The sequence below is a fragment of the Anabrus simplex genome, chromosome 2 (genome assembly GCF_040414725.1).
Source record: "Anabrus simplex isolate iqAnaSimp1 chromosome 2, ASM4041472v1, whole genome shotgun sequence".
NCBI classification, from domain to species: domain Eukaryota; kingdom Metazoa; phylum Arthropoda; class Insecta; order Orthoptera; family Tettigoniidae; genus Anabrus; species Anabrus simplex.
Genome location: NC_090266.1, coordinates 554764673 through 554782025, shown reverse-complemented (window position 1 = coordinate 554782025; position 17353 = coordinate 554764673). Strand labels below are relative to the sequence as shown.

The 17353-nt window shown below is 38.7% G+C and overlaps 1 protein-coding gene across 6 annotated transcripts in view; it reads right to left on the bottom strand.

The window, feature by feature from the left end:
* Positions 1 to 8036: 8036 nt before the first annotated feature.
* The window catches only part of LOC136864217 (ATP-dependent helicase brm), a 510653-nt gene continuing 501336 nt past the window's right edge, over positions 8037 to 17353 (bottom strand). For all 6 annotated transcript variants that reach the window (XM_067140929.2, XM_067140932.2, XM_067140934.2 and 3 more), the window contains one exon: positions 8037 to 8930. The gene's annotated coding sequence lies outside the window, so the exon portion shown is untranslated. The remainder of the gene's footprint in view (positions 8931 to 17353) is intronic.

The following is a 17353-nucleotide window of genomic DNA, read 5'->3' as shown; positions in this document are numbered from 1 at the left end:
ATGTAGAGCAACGAACAGATATTCCTGATGAAAGTAGTATAGTAACTACCTTGATATAATCACACCCCTGCCTACCAACATCCACCATTGGATGCACTGGTATAGAAGTGTCATACAGTGTTAAAAGTGTACTCTATATATTGCCAACTGTTGGTTTAAAATCATTGGCAGGAGTCCAGAGAATTTATCTTCAAATGGGAACATGGCTTTTACCCAGTCCTTAAGGAATGTGAACAGGCTAGATGCCACTGACTCTAGTAGCCCATTATCTCAATTGACGTAGCCGAGGGATTTACTGTACCTGCTCTGGATGAACGATAATGGCATACAATGGGAATTTCCTTACAGCTTTAACACTGTGGACTGTTTCTAAGATCAGCTTTGGAACCCTGAACGAAACAATTTGAGGGTAAAGAGCTTGGCAGTAGCTCATCGTGACCTGTTATGAACTTCAGTCTTGTCTCTGTATCTGTGTGCTCCACTGAAATCATTTTTCAGACGTGAATAAATGTACTTTATTTTGCTTATAATAACTGCATAAAATCTGCATGCAACATGCATCATATTACTGTACAAATACAAAATACATACATATTAAATGATGAATTAATACTATAAGATATGCGGTACTTTTTCATCCATCACTTGGCACAGGCCAGAGTAAAGTGTAGCTTCTACCGAAGTCCCAGTCTCATCCATGGCTGTGACTATATGAAAGCTGCTGGGGGGTGGTGCTAAGTAATGACATTCGGAGCGCGACTAGTGCGTTTGAGTGTTATGCAAGGTGTTGCTCATAGGGTTAGTCATGCTGCAGTAGCACTTTCTGGCCCAGTGGGGAAAGCAATGGCAAACTACCTCATCTTGCCTAGTACGCCTCATTTGGGTGCTCCCATTGGTTTTTGCGGTTTCCTTATAACCTCATAACCATTGGTGGTGCTATTTGAGAATCCAACCAGCCTAGCAGACAGAGACATTCAAATCAATGTTTTAAATATGACCTCAATTTAACGCCACCCTTTTACTGCGCCAACTTCAGTCAGAACAAACGATGGCAATATAATGAGGGATAACTGTAGGGTATACATTACCAATGTTAAGAGTCTAGACGTAAGATGATGAATATATGTAGGTAATAAATGTCACCCGTCTCATAAAAATAGATTTGCGTGTTCAATGTTATTGGATCTGGAATTGTTGAGGTAATTACTGTAAAAATGCACTATCATTTTAATCATTTCTGAACTCGTACAGACGCGTTCATTTAAGGCGCGTACACACTTGTGAGCATCTTGCGAGCCGAGTGGCTCACGAGCCGCTCACACTACGATGCTCGCAAGTGTGTACGGGGTAACGAGCGTAAAGCGAGCATGTTTTGAGCCGCTCGCTGCGAGCCGACTGGAGTCGGTTTTCTAGGCGAGCACAAAGGGATGCTCGCGCTCAGTGTGGACGGCCAAGGAACGTGCTCGCAAGTGTGTACGACTACAGTGAGCATCCCGCGAGCATGGCGGCCTGGTCAGATGAAGATGTGCTTACTTTAATAGACACTTATCGGACACATTCTGTTTTGTGGGACCCGAAAAATGGCGATCACTTTAAAAAGAATGTGAAAGAGGATGCATGGCGGGATATTGGCACAACAATTGGACGACCCGCGGATGAATGTAAAAAGAAAATTATTTCTTTGTTGGCATCACTCCGGAGGGAAAGGAGCAAAGAGAAAAGCAGTCGCACTACTGGAAAAGGTAAGTTCTCGTGTTCAAATAAAATGAAGCTTGAACTTCCTTTTTGTACATGATGTATTCATTTATTATCTGTTTAAAATAACAACTGTAGTAAACAAGTAATGATATAATAATCAATAAATATCAAAAGTGAACACAGGTTGCAATTCAATAGGTAGTGCCTATACAATACCGTATCAATCATATTTTGTACAATTATCTTTTCCTTTTAAAGGAGCTGCGGAAATTTACAAAAGCCGATGGTTTGCGTATGAATCTTTGGGGTTCCTCAATGAAAGATATAAACCAAGACAGACACTAAACACAGTGAGTATTTTTCCTTTTCTTTATCTCGTTTAAGCGTATGTATTTTGCCATGGCAGAGCTCCTTCTTTCATGCAGTAGTCAGCTATTTCATCTCTAATTATTTTGTTTACGTAAGCAGAAGATCTCCTAGGAACATTTCGTAGCCGTCTCATGGAAGTCACCTCTTCATTGTGTCTCCATGTTCCTTCAATTATTTCTCTGTTTGCTTCATGGTCTAGTGAACCGGGTGGTGTGTATAAGTTAGGGGAATGAATCCTCAGGTAATTATGCAAAACTACTACAGACATAACGATTTCGGCTTTGGGGGGCTCCAAAAGCATTGGTTTTCTTAAAACTCGAAATACTGAACTTGATATACCAAAGGTATTTTCCACTACTCGTCGAGCTCTGCTCAATCGATAGTTGAAGATTCTCTTGGAAGTTCCAGGGGAATGATCTCCCGGGTATGGTTTCATAACGTTTTCGCTGAGTGCAAATGCACTATCACCTACGAAAAGTATGGCAACTTCATTTGACGACCCGGAAGTTCTTCGGGTAATGGCAGTCCCAACGTGTTTTCGGTTAACATTTTAAACAGTTTACTGTTTCTAACAACTCCGCCATCCGAAATTCTGCCTTGGCATCCTACGTCCGCAAACATGAAATTATAATTTCCATCTACTAGTGCTAGTAGTACAATACTGAAGTATGATTTATAATAATTAAAGAAATCACTGCCAGAATTTATTGGCGATTGCAATACAACATGTTTGCCATCGAGGGCTCCAACACAGTGAGGGATATTCCAAACAGTGTCAAATGTTGAGCTTATTTTCTTCCAATCCGTGGGAGTCTTGGGAAGCTGAAAAAAGAAATAGATTTAAAAGAATAGTTAAATAGAAACATGTTCAAAAAATAAGAGAATTAACACTATGAGCCCGGATGGTTTAAAATGGCGTCTCTACCCTTAAATCCTCGGGAACAAAATTGCGTTCCAATGGACTTGGCGTATTCAGTTTTTACAATTGATGTTGTGGTTCAGTAGTTCCGGAGAAAAGGTTTATGAATCAAACACAATTGAACCACTACCACAAAAAGAACTTTAGTTTATTCACTGTCACGAGTTTTCAGTTTTAAAGGCCTTTTTGCTTCTTTAGATTCATTTGATATAGGGCACAGACCTATCTGTTACTCTCCACCCTGATAACATTCAATATATTATTGTCCAAAAATAAACTAAAGTTAGAGTTGAGGATTTTGCAGAAATACCAAGGTTATTAGCATTATGTACTGGTGTGCCAGAAAAAGAACAGGCCTGTTCACAATTCTAATGGTGTGGAAGGCACACACCCAGCCCACGAGCCATCAAAATTAACCAATCAAGGTTAAAATCCCCGACCCAGCCGGGAATCTGTCCCGGGACCCCCTGGACCAAAGGCAAGCACGCTAACCATTTAGCCATGGAGGCGGGTGATGAATCTGATGACTCATCGCCGTGTGGGGAATCAAACACTTCATTTTATTCTTCACAATCACTTTTGTACAGATCAGAATCAGAATCGTTTACAAGTTCAGTAAAAATCTGTTCACTTATCAGTGGGCTGTATGCATGCGTAGGATTTCCTTTGCTTGTACTAGGTCCGGGATCCATATCTCAATATTCAATATTAATTGACTACTTGAGAGATGGTTGACTCACTGCAGTTTCATTCTAAATCTGTGAAGTCATACAATCTATACTTAGAACAAGCGCACATAAATTTGAGCTTATCTGACCAAAGTGGGCTGACCGAAGCAGTTGGGGAAGATCTAGCTGAGCACATATGGCTACGAAAAATTGTCCTTAGGCAGCATCACCAATCACTATCGAACAGTAAGTGGTGGTGATTATTGTTTTAGGAGGAAGTATACTACTAGGCAACCGTCCTCTATAACACTAATCAGAGAGAAAAAATGGAAGGGAACCGACACTTCGAAAAATGAAGGTATCGGCCAAAGAAAGACGAGGGCCATGAAGGGCGTGGAAATGCCTCCATGCGTAATACTTTCGAGGTCGGAAAAGAACAAGAGTTGACCAAGTGAGGTCTGATAGGTTAGATGAAAGTGACGATCCTGGCATACGTGTAAGCAGTGTCAAGACTCAGGTAGAGGCTCCGTGCTCGTCAACCGACACTCCAATGTTAAGAGCCCCTGTGGCCCCTTTCAGTCGCCTCTTACGGCAGGCAGGGGATACCCGCACCCACAGGGGGATATCGAACAGTAGGACCATGTATTGGTACTAAAGGAAATCTTTAACGCATTAAGGTAACAACTAATTCGTTAACGTGAATAGCATTCGAGCATTTGAAAGTTCGTGGTAATAGTCTTACTAACAGCGGCACTCGGGCTCACGACGCGCAGTAGTACAATATAACCATCGGGCACATAGTGTTAGAAAAGTAAAAAAATACTATTCAGTAACATGTATTCGTGTATCTTTTAGGAGATGGTGGATGTTGATAATGAGGAAACGCAAGTACCAACAGAAGTAAGTGAAGAGGAAAACCAGTCAACAGTTCAAAATGAAGAAGTTTTTGCCAACCCTACACCATGTAAGCGAGCGAAAACAAAAGAGCGTAATCAGGGTATTGAAATGATGGCCAATGCTTTCCAAGTACTGCAAGCAGCTTCCACAAAATTGAATGCACTCCCCTCTGAGGACGACGAGGTAACTTCCTTTTTTAAGTACGTGACTGCGAAGGTAAAATGCTATTCCCCTGAAACAAAGAGAGGTGTTCAACAGGCCGTATTTGATATTCTAATGAAGGCAGATAGAGGCTTCTATGAGTGGACACCTGAAAATGCTTTTCAGGGCTACCAACAGCCAAGTTCATCATATGGTGGACATCCAGCTACAGGAATGTCCCATCAGTCAACTCCCGCATACTCTTCTCAGCCTCAGTTGACGCAACTGACTACCATCCACCAAACACAGACACAACAAGAAGTTTCTGCAATTACCCCTTCACTTCATGCACCAACCTACTCTGAGCCCTCATATGATAACTCTACCCAGTTTCTAAAAACACATCCTGTACCTTCACCCTCTCAACAATCCAACTTGTCAATGTCTTCAGATGACTTTGATGACTATGTTTAAATGTAGTTACATTTTGACTTTCGTGCAGTTGGATTTCATGTTGACTGGAATGATTTAAACAATATAGTTTGTACGTTATAAATTCAATTCTAATAAATAATGTAACACAGAAACAAATCAAGCTAATTCATTTGTCGTACCTTGACATATTCTGCTAGTTCCTCAACAAGTGCTGCACAGACATCTGGAATTATTTTCCCGATGGCTTGCTTTGATAATCTAAACAGGTACTGAAGGCTAGTGTACGAATCTCCTGTGGCAAGGAAGTGTAAAGTTACTGCTAACCTGAAATGTTAAGTACACATGTAATTCAGGAATCGAACAAATCCCTTAATGAAAAAGTCAAAAAAGGTACTATTACAAAAACGTGAACGTGGTTCAAAATTATATGAGCTAAAAAATTAATTTAAAAATTTGTTAGAAAGTTAAGGAAAATAAGTACGAACCTGTCTTGAGCAGAAATCGGGGAGCGAAGGTACATCCCCTGTCTTGAAATTTTGTGACCTATTCTGTTCAGTAAATTATCAAAATCAGTCGGTGACATCCTGGTGAAATTTTTATATTGACCACTAACGCTCTGGAACTTCATGTCCAACATTAATTCGGATCCAGTCCGCTTTTTGTACAGCTCAGTGCGCCAATACCGACGAGGTTTCTTTTACTTATTTAAATAGGCTATAATCATAGCTGCGTCACTTGCTACCATCACAGCAAGCAGAGTTTCATGCTCAGAAGACATCTTTGCATGGAATTCACAGACTGATCCTGCTTTCAAATGGCGAGCAATCGGCGAGCAAATGGCTCAAGCAGTGCTCGCGAGCCGCTCGGACATTTAATTTTTTCACGAGCCGCTTGGCTCGCAAGACGCTCGCAAGTGTGTACGCACCTTTACATCTTGCAAATTTGGTATGCTTCCTGCCTGAAGGATTGATTATTGCATCAGAGGATTTCCATGTCATTTTTTCCTCATTTGACATTTGTAACTGAATATACGAAGGTTGGAACTTAAATAGTGGCAACTATTTATTTACAACAGATACAAAAGAGTTACATGTTAGCAACCTTTACTGTCCTTCAATTTAGTCACCAGCGTTGTGTATAACCCATTGCCAGCAATGTGGAAGTCGTAGTATACCTTTAGCAGAGCCTGTTCTGTTGATGGTGCGAATGGAGAGGTCAACTGCCTGCAACAGTTCTGAAGCGAATGCCACGAAGTGGTTCCTTCATCTTCAGAATCGGCCGATGACCTTTGATGTTAGACCCCTTAAAACAACAACATCTTCAGAATCAAATCAAAGTCACAAGGCAAGAGCACGGTTTTCTTCTTCTTCTTCTTCTTCTTCTTCTTCTTCGTCTTCAATGACGCTCGTAGGACGACTTGCCCGATGAATGTCCGCCACAGTTTGCCAACCATCAATGAACGCTTTTATCCAACATGCCAATGTTCTGTAAGGCAATGCAGATTCCCTGCAAGCCTCTTGAAGAACTTTATGACACTGTCGTGCTGTATGACCTCTTGCACATTCAATCTTGATCCAACTCCGTTGTTCCTGTTTGGAAAACATGGTGACAATGTTACGTTAGACCACTAGCTCACAAATGACTGTGTTTCTCTCGCCTGTGTGCACGCAGGTGATGTGGGAAGGACGAGTTCATTTGCTCTGAGGTAAGGTAGGTATGTAACCAACGTGTGCTATCAGCGACAATATTAGATTCCGTTGCATAGCGTCTCCACAGCAATTTTGCCACTATTTATATTCCAACCCTAGTACATTAGGGGCCTATCAAGTAAACTGCATGTCAAACCACGGCTCACCATGATGGTTTCCCATATTATTACATTTTAAGCATTACACAAGACACTGTATTACATACCGACCTTCTGTACTAACTTGTACGTTACAACTGAAAAAGCGTGGGTATACTGTTGTATGCTGAGCACACCTATCGATTACAGCAAGAGCAAGGAATACAAGTGCCATCTGCATCAGACTCACCATACTCGTGGAACTACAGTGTGAACTTATGGCCTAAGCGCCTGTTATACTTGTAAGGGGTAGCCAGGGCTGCTCCTGCACTAAAAAGAACACCTTGGCTTCATGTGAAGACAACCCGAAACCCTGGACTCGTACCAGCACCATTTGTGGTCTCTAGACTGGACAGGACATATTCAACATTGATATTATATTACTGTACGGAAATCTTTAAAGAATTTTACAAATTTTTGTTTGACAAACTTAACAAACCTAAAACCTACATACAGTACCTGCATAAAAATATTTTTACTGAAATATAATTATCATTCTTTAATTCTTATAGTTATCAAAGATATGAAGTTGCCAAGTTAATACATTTCAATCAAACACCATGGCACAACAACCCCAAAGGGCCATGGCCTACCAAGTGACCACATCTTTACGCTCTTGGCTAGGCAGCTGCCAGATGAGGAAACATATAATGTATTTATGTTTTATCAAACTATTAGTGTGCTATTACTATCTGAAGGCACAAACCTGCACAAAACCCCAAGTTCGGAGGGGAAGGAAGGTAGTGGAGCGGGTAATTATTGCTGTGCTACTGGGAGTGGCATGAAGAAGCCCTCTCACACTAACGTAGTTGCCAGGAGCTGATATGAATACTTCAGTAGCAACTAATGAAGTGAACGCTCCTCTCCTCTAACTCCAGCTGCAGCATATGGACTCGTCAGCACACAAAACACATTCCGTGTGCAAGTGACGTTTTGTGCCATCAGACAGTAATCACACTATAAGGATTACAGAATGATGATTATATTTCAGTAAAATATGTTTATTCACAAACATAAAAATATAGGGAGATTTAAAAAAATTAATACACACAGGTACTTTACTATTTTAATTTTATTTTAACCATGCCTGTGGTCATTATGTTTTACCGTTCATACAGACATTACATGTATTGACATCAATATTCTCTGAGGATGATGCAAAATAAAAACTGTAGCTTTTTTTGGAGAGGATATATTTATGGACATTTTCTACAAAAATGATCATAAAACATGAATTATATTTAAACATTTTTCATGAACCTCATGAATTTATTTCACATTCTGACACACTAATACTGTTAAAACTTATAGGGCTGTGGCTGAATTCTCAAATTATTTCTTTGATATACATTTTAATTACTAGAGTAATAGCAAGGCATTCATTTTAAAAAAATGCATTCTTAGAATAGCTTCAATTGAAAATTTTCATTCTAAAAAATCAATACCTCAACACATTTATAATGGCTACTTGAGTTTATTGAACTTCTGCAGATATTATGCCATATGTTTGTGCATATACATGTGCACAAGAAGATGCTTACACATAAAACACACCAGTTGTTTGGTATTAAAGTAAGACATTACTTTATGAAATTATAGAATATTCATATTTCATCAAAAATATTGAGCAGGAAAGTTAATTCAAATTTGTTTCAACAAGTTTTTTTTTCAGTGTTCCAGATTAAATTAATCAATCTTGACTATGAGTAAAATTTTATCCTTATACTATGCAGGATAAAATCAGCATTTTACTGGCATATAACAATGTTTTACATTTTGTATATTATTTAACCTCTATTTACTGTTGAGACTTTCCCATGAAGTCCAAATTTCTTGAAAAAGTTTCTATAAGAATATTAGCATTATTTAAAGTCACAATACAATGTTGCAACAAGGTACACTGAACCTTTAACATAACCAGTTTTTGAGAGATCCTTGCGTACTCACAACTTCTTACCTGAAAGGCAATTGAAGATCATTGTAACATTTAGCAATATGTTATTTCACACATCAAAATCAGTACTACATGCTAGTTGATTTATACAGTACTTCAAATTATTTAGATCTGTAACATTGAAAGTCTTAATGACAACTCATACGATTCCATCTCTATGCCCAGTAAAATAATTTTGTATGAAAAATATACTCTACATAATCTTGGCTTATTAAAATTAGTGTGCTTCTTTACAAAATAAAAACTGTGAGGTTAAACAAATAAGCACTGTGGTGTGACAACTGGCTCATTTTCCTCTTAGTTTACCTCTACTACCCTTAATATATTTGGGACATTTTTACATTATCATTGTCATTATTTAAAATGTTAAGAATGGAAATATTAAATCAATGACCAATGATTTGGAAACAAGAATCTAACAGCAGGTCCTTCTCAAAAATTAAGTAAAACTTATATTTGGTATTTATACTCCTCGTATTATTGTAACTTTGGAGACTGATAAAAGAACTATAAAATTATTGAATTTATTCTTTACATAAATAAGTTAAATCTGTTTTCATTTTCCAGGTACCCAAAGATTGCAATGATATATTTAATATATTGGTGAACAAAATAACAGCAGATATTCTCTCACAACCAAATAAAAAGTGGAACCACAAAGAATATGTATGTGCATAGACATTAAGAACAGCATATACTACCACTAAAAGAATATTAGGTCGAGAGTTTCATATACTTACCCTGGGCAATGGGGAAACATTTGACAGTGACAACTGTGTATACACGCTGACAGATACAAAGAATATGTTAGCAGGTCATTCTGACTGTAGGCAAAATGCACTTAAGTTCCTTAACGCTAATAGTATTTTTCTACCTTACACACTAGTTCCACTAAATCACTTCTAAATAGGGCTACTTTAAAAAGTTAAAAAGAACTAGATCAATATTTTCTTTTGTGAATTAGACAGCTGACTTTTTTACACAGTATCTCAGAAAATATCAGAGGAGACATGAGGGAGATTTTGCTGTGAGAGAACATGAACGATAAGAACAAACTGAATAGGAAGGAATATAATAATATGACTGGTTTTGCATCCCAGTAATTCTACTAATGTTAGGAGGGAGTATTTGAACGCTTTAAAATACCACCAGACTTGAGCAAGTAGACTGAGTAGTAGGAATGCTACTGAGCATTTGTAGCAGGGTGCACTGAGATACTGCAGCTGTCAGCCTAAGCCTGATGTCATGATTCATAAATTTCCATATTTCATAAGGGGAAAAAGGCCTTAACAGTATATAGAAAAGACTTGGTCTTTGTCGTCAGGAAACAGCAATTTCAATATTCGCAGGGAGTAGCTTGGTTTGTTTGCTGGTTAAAAAGAGATAAGCAGAGTGGATGTGATTCCCTGATTGCTACGTATTCAGCCAGCTGTAACCAGATGTTCACGAGGCAATTCTTCTTTTTGTTTGTTTTGCTATTTGCTTTACGTCGCACCGACACAGATATGTCTTATGGCGACGATGGGATAGGAAAGGTCTAGGAAGTGGAAGGAAACAGCCGTGGCCTTAACCCTACACTGCATGAATTTATTTACACCCACAACTCTGATGTGAAAATATTATTAGAGGGAGATTAGAAATGTAACATCACATTGACAACATATTTTTGATGCATTTGATCATACTGGTGAGCAAAAAGGGAAAAATTTAGGAATGTGCAAAAATGCGACATCATGCGTTGAAGGCTAATTATGTACAAATGTTACCCAGTACGGTATATGAGCAGAATTATCGTTTATTACTTATAATAACATAGAAAACTAATAAAATTATTTTGAAACAATTAAGAGATTTATTACATTATTGAAGGAATTGGAAAATAATAGCTTGCTGAAATGGGTAGGTCATGTCCGCAGTTCAACTGATGTGATAGCCTTTGAAACAATCTGCATTCCTTTTCAAACGCAGTGCTGCTCGGTCATGGCCATCCATCAACGGCTGCTAATTTCAGATGACCACCAGCCATAAAACATAGATTGCGTGGTGTCCATCCATCCATCCGTCTGTCCGTCCTTCCTTCCTTCCTTCCTTCCTTCCTTCCTTCCTTCCTTCCTTCCTTCCTTCCTTCCTTCCTTCACATCACGACTACGGTTCCTAGGTAATATTGTCTGGCCAGCCATCCATAATTTACATCACAGCCTGCACGGTTGCTAGGTAACAATGTCTGGCCATCCATCCACACCTTACATCACAACCTGCATGGTTACTAGGTGACATTGTCTGGCCATCCATCCATACCTTACATCACAGCCTGTAGAGTTGCTAGGGTTACACTTTCGTCAAGCTAACTTCCGTAATGCATATTTTCAGATAATCCCCAGATATAAGACATTTGTGTCAAATAGAATTACGAATATATTTGATAAAGGTAAACAAATCCATGTTGAGAAAATGCAATATAAATTAGAATACAATACAACTTATTATCATTATTATTATTATTATTATTATTATTATTATTATTATTATTTGGACTTAATTCTTGCAGTATTAATGAAATAATCATTAAATAGGACACTATCAATAGGTACTTCAAGTCATTGCTGCCCATAACCTTCAATCATGCATCTGAAAATAAATGCCTTAGCTGCATGATGTAACAAAAACGCTACACTCATATTTCATGACTGTATTTCAGTATTTTTTTAAAACTTCAATCGTCAGCGAATCATCTAGAATTACATTTCAATGCTACTCGTGCATGTACAGCCGCCATGACACATGTCCAACTGCCTCAGGATAAGATAATATAGCTCATAGATGGGAGAAAATCATTGTCCTTAGCCCCCTGTAGCATAATTTCTGGAAGTACAGATTTCAAAGATGTTATGTATACAGCTAGGTTTGCCATCTTTTAGCATACTACTGAACTACAGGAAGAAGAATATTATGTAGCAAAAACGCTACACTATGCAGTGTAGCGTTAATTAAGGTACAGCCCCGGCATTTGCCTGGTGTGAAAATGGGAAACCACGGAAAACCATCTTCAGGGCTGCCGACAGTGGGGCTCGAACCCACTATCTCCCAATTACTGGATACTGGCCGCACATAAGCGACTGCAGCTATCGAGCTTGGTCGAGGCAATTCTTAAGACTGAGGAAGTTAGACAGAGGGATGATTCAGGAAGAGGACAGAAACAACCAGACCTCCTTTGAAATAATGGTATCATCAGAGGGGACCAATGAGGATTTAGCGCTATTCGCTTTTATCAGCGGTAACCTGGAAAATTTCAATTTATTCTTCATAATTGCCAATAGTTACTGAATATTAAGTTCATGTTAAATATTCTAAATAGGCTGAATTTCTCGACTACAGTGCCGCGTTACTTATAAGTCCATTAAATAAGTATGCATAATGTTGGATCACTATTACGCAGCAGTCCAGGGCCTTCTAGTATAATAGTAATACGACTGGCAGGAATTTCCTCCGCCAAGGGCTAAAACCTACCAACACTAAGCTCAAAATTAAGGGAAGGAAAATTCAATTATAAATCAACGTTCTTCACAGTTACTGCAAGACTTGTAGGAATTATTTGGCAAATGCATATTCATGATCCAGGTAAATAATCCACTTAGTAGCTGCACACGGACATAACTTGTCAGCAGTGAACCACCAAGTTTCATACAGCAAGACCAGAGAGTAGCAGCTTGGGGGGAAAAGTGATCAAGGACAGCTCCATAACTCAACAGAGTCTTATTCAGCGGATGGTCAGTGACCAGTACACGTCGTATTCATGAGGTGATATGTGACAAGTACACGTGCCTCATTGTGTGTTTATTTTGTTGAATGCCCGGTCGGTTGGTTTTCATCGAGGCCTAATTTAGTGTAATGAGTCAAAAAGTGAAAGTAAGCATGTGAATCATCTCAAAACTTTTAGGAGTGAAAACTAGCGAAAATACAGTAAATTCAGACAGTCATGGGATGATGAAATTTTACGCACTTCATTGACAGAAACTTCTGAGTGTAAAGTTTAAAGTACAATTTTTCCAGTGGCAAGCAGACATTATTTGGAGTTGGCACAACTACATTTTTGAACTAATACACCCCAGAAACTCTGATGATAACAGGCATAATTTTCTCATTATCGGGATTTTCATCATTCAACTCTCCAACACAATCTCGTTCCACAGTATCTTCCTCACCACGTAACTGAAAATCACTCTCACTATCGCTGAAATCAACCTCACTTTCACCTTATTTCTTTCTCATGGTGCTCGAATGACACCATGTTGCTAAGCAACATCTGATTACAAACTCACATGGTCTTCAAAGAATGCACACAAAGCCTTATTTCAAAGAGATTATAGCTATACATGGCTTCAAATTGTCGTCAAGAGATGGCAGTAGCTTACTGTACCTGTAATTCATGCACGCGTAACCCGACAAAGGAGTTATATAGGGAAGAAAATCATGTCGGGATATTCTCGTTGTCGGTCATGGCCTGCCGTAGGAGTGCTAAGGGTTAAACATAGAGGTACATTGTTCTAGTATGGTTATTTATATGGTTATGTATGGTTATTTACATATGTGTCTATGTTTGTTCTCAATTTTCGGCTGAAGATGACGCAGAAATTGGCGTTGGAACTAGTCCTAATTACTAATTCAAATGTTGTAATTCAACCATTATAACATTGTTTTGTATTGAAAGGGTGGACCCATAAGTTGTTCCCATTTTACTCTCAGTTCAATATGGATATATATATGATGAAATTCTTAAATTTAAATGATCAACATTATGGATGCTAAGTTGAGGAGTGTTTGTCATGAATGCAACAGTTCAGAGATCGAAAGATATTAGCCTAGGTGTTGCGGAGGACGACAACATTCTAAACGACAAATTTAAAGGGAATACAAGAGGCTGCCATTATCTCAGGGACCCAGCTTACACAGTCGACATGACAGATTTATGATAGCTTGCAGTAGGGGCTCCGCCGCTCTTAATTTCACTGCCATGCCTAGCTCATAATAAACGGTTGTTGGTAACTTCATAGTCAAACAAATGTCGAGTTGTGTAAAAATAAAGGTATTGAAAATAGGCGTGTGTCAGTATAAAAATGTGTAAGACAAGATCTGACTTGGATGACTCTTTTGGATTAAATTTGAGTATGGAATAAGAAACCCAACCATGGTGGGGTCGAATGTTGACTACGGGATGTGATGGACATCTCTAGCTGAGTAACATGTCAAACATGCCTTAAATATATAAATCATTCATTTAGTTACGGTATTGAATCTAAGCTGTCGGAATGTACATATTTTGTCATGTTATTTGTGTTAGTGGAATTTGTGTCATAGTGAAATTTTGGAATCAGTGGAAGTTTATTTTCAGTATTTACAATAGTAAATTAACAATAGATCCGAGATGGATAATCTTGGTGGAGATATCAGTTTATTAGATAAATTGACGTGTTGTTAAATTGATCAAATGTTAAAGTGTCGGTGATAGAAGTCTGTTAATGAGTGAGTGCAGTATAATATTGATAAAACAATGATCAATTACACAGAATGAATACAGTAATTAATTAAAGATTAAATTAGTAATAGTGGTGAATGCAGTACACAAGAACCTTATTTATCTGGACGCCTTCAATCTGGATCTCCAGTTTATCTGGATCTAAAATAATAAAACTTTATTTTTACTTGTACAGTATTTAAGTGGTCGACTCTTCTTGAATGTTTTTTCTGCCAAGGATAGTTAAGGACAGGAATTGGAAGTAATTTGGCCATGGTCTATCAAAGGTATCGTCCCAGTATTTGCCTGGAATTGAGAATGGGAGAATGGGAAACCGTGGAAAACTATTCCCAGGACAGCCGAGATGGGTATCGAACCCATGATCTTCTGAATGCAACGTACTACTAACGTCCTTTAGCACGCAGAGCTACGCTGCTTGGTAAACATTGTTTAGTTAGTTCATCAATCACTTCTTTTTAATGATGATCTTGCTGACATGGAGTCTATGACACTCATCCACTACTGCAGACCTTATCTTGGGTTCACATCGTTGCTCAGTAATGACCCGCTGTGTGATTGCTTAAGACGATGAAAGAGGAAGGGAATGAGTCATCACATCCAGTAGTCTGTGAGAGACCACATTAGTAGCTGAAGGTTAACACCACGTTGTACAGTATTTGTCTATGCAGTATTGGATTGTTTGAGTGAGCGAGAAATGATTCAAAATGGAAGAAAGTGGTTGTTTCCGTGGACAAAAAGTTAGAAGCATTAAACAGGCTGGACAAAGGAGAACTTATGAAATATATTGCTGTGGACTATGGCATAGGGACTTCAACTGTGTCCGACTGGGGAAAAAACGGAAAAATATTGAAGACTTCTGCTTTAAAATGATGGCGAAAGATAGTTTAGAGACTCGTGCCACAGTAAAGAAAGCTAGAAATGAATCTCTAGATGACACATTATTCATGTGGTTTAGTGAAAACAGATAGCATGGTGTTCCGATTTCAGGGCCGATTTTACAAGAAAAGGCGCTTAGTTTAAACAGCAATCTAGCAAATGGAGATCCTAACTTCACAGCTAGTCAGGGTTGGTTGGAGAGGTGGAAAGCTCATCATGGCATACGCTAGCTTTCAGTGACTGGTGAAAGATTTTTAGGGGATGAAGTTGCTGCTGACAGTTTCATAAAGAAATTTCAGGACATTATTTGCTCCAATAACTTAATGCCAGATCAGATATATAACGCCGATGAAACTGGGCTGTTTTATCGCAGGCTACCAAATAAGACACTAGCGTCTAAATTATATGAATTGGCAAGGGGTTATAAAAGAAGTAAAGATCAATAATAATGTTATCTGCTTTACGTCCCACTAACTACTTCTACAGTTTTCGGAGATGCCGAGGTGCCAAAATTTACTCCTGCAGGAGTTCTTTTACGTGCCAGTAAATCTACCGACACAAGGCTGACGTATTTGAGCACCTTCAAATACCACCGGACTGAGCCAGGATCGAACCTGCCAAGTTGAGGTCAGAAGGCCAGCGCCTCAACCGTCTGAGCCACTCAGCCCGGCAAAGTAAAGATCGCATTACAATTATGGCATGCGCCAATGCATCTGGAGGACATAAATTTCCTCTCCTGTTAATAGGGAAATAAAAAATCCCTATGCTCTTAAAAATGTGAATCGATCTGCCTTGCCGATTTCTTACACATCCCAAAAGAATGCATGGATGGACAGTGGAACTTTCAAGAACTGGTTCCATGAAGACTTCATGCCAAATGTAAAAAGGTTTTTAATTTAACAAGGTTTGCCACTTAAGGCCGTTTTGCTCATTGACGATGTGCCATCACATCCGGGAGTAGAAGAGTTGGTCAGTGGCGATATCAGAGTGAAATTTCTGCCACTTAATGTAACAGCTCTGTTGCAACCAATGGACCAGGGTGTATTGGAAAACATCAAGCAGTTACAAAGGAGGCAGCTGCTCAGCAAACTGATTGAAGAACAGGGGGAATATGGTGTAACTTTGGTATTGAAATCAATAAATATGAAAGACATTATTTATATGATTGGATCTGCATGGGATCAAGTTAGTAAAATGACAATTAAAAAGTCTTGGAAGCATCTATGGCCTTCTATCTGTGCATCTACCACCGAGGTTTGTAAAGTTGTGGTTTTGAGTTCCTTGACAAATTTGCTTTCATTCCCGGACATGGATGAGAACGGCGTAAGTGACTGGTTGATAAATGATGGTAATTCAGGCTATGGCGTAATGAGAGATGAAGAAATTATTGCCTCTTGTTCCTCAGCAGGTAATGACAAGAGTGATGGTGAATTCGAAAATGAAACCAGCACTCCATCAGAAGAAACAATAACACATGGAGAGGCAACAAAGCAGCTGGACAAACTGATGGCCTATTTAGAATACCAGACTTAAACCGCACCGGCAGGACTTTGTGATCGTGCTGCGTGCAAATGCTATACAAATGTAAAATAGAAAAACTCGTACATTATTTTAGTACATGAAACAAAGTCATGAATGTAAGAAAAGTGTTCTTATATTCTTTTGTACAATTGAAAATAGGTATTACTGTACAACTTATGTTAATAGATTATATAACATATACTGTATTTTTTTTTTTTTTTTTTTAGCTTTTTCTGGATTATCCAGATTTTCCATAATCCAGATCAGTTCCAGTCCTACTTAATCCGGATAAATGAGGTTCTTGTGTAATAATAAATATAATAATATTGATTGCATGTTTAAATTCAATAAGTAGTGCCCTGTGGATTTGAAGTACTTTTAAATGAAATGAAATGGCGTATGGCTTTTAGTGCCGGGAGTGTCCGAGGACATGTTCGGGTCGCCAGGTGCAGGTCTTTCGATTTGACTCCCGTAGGTGACCTGCGCGTCATGATGA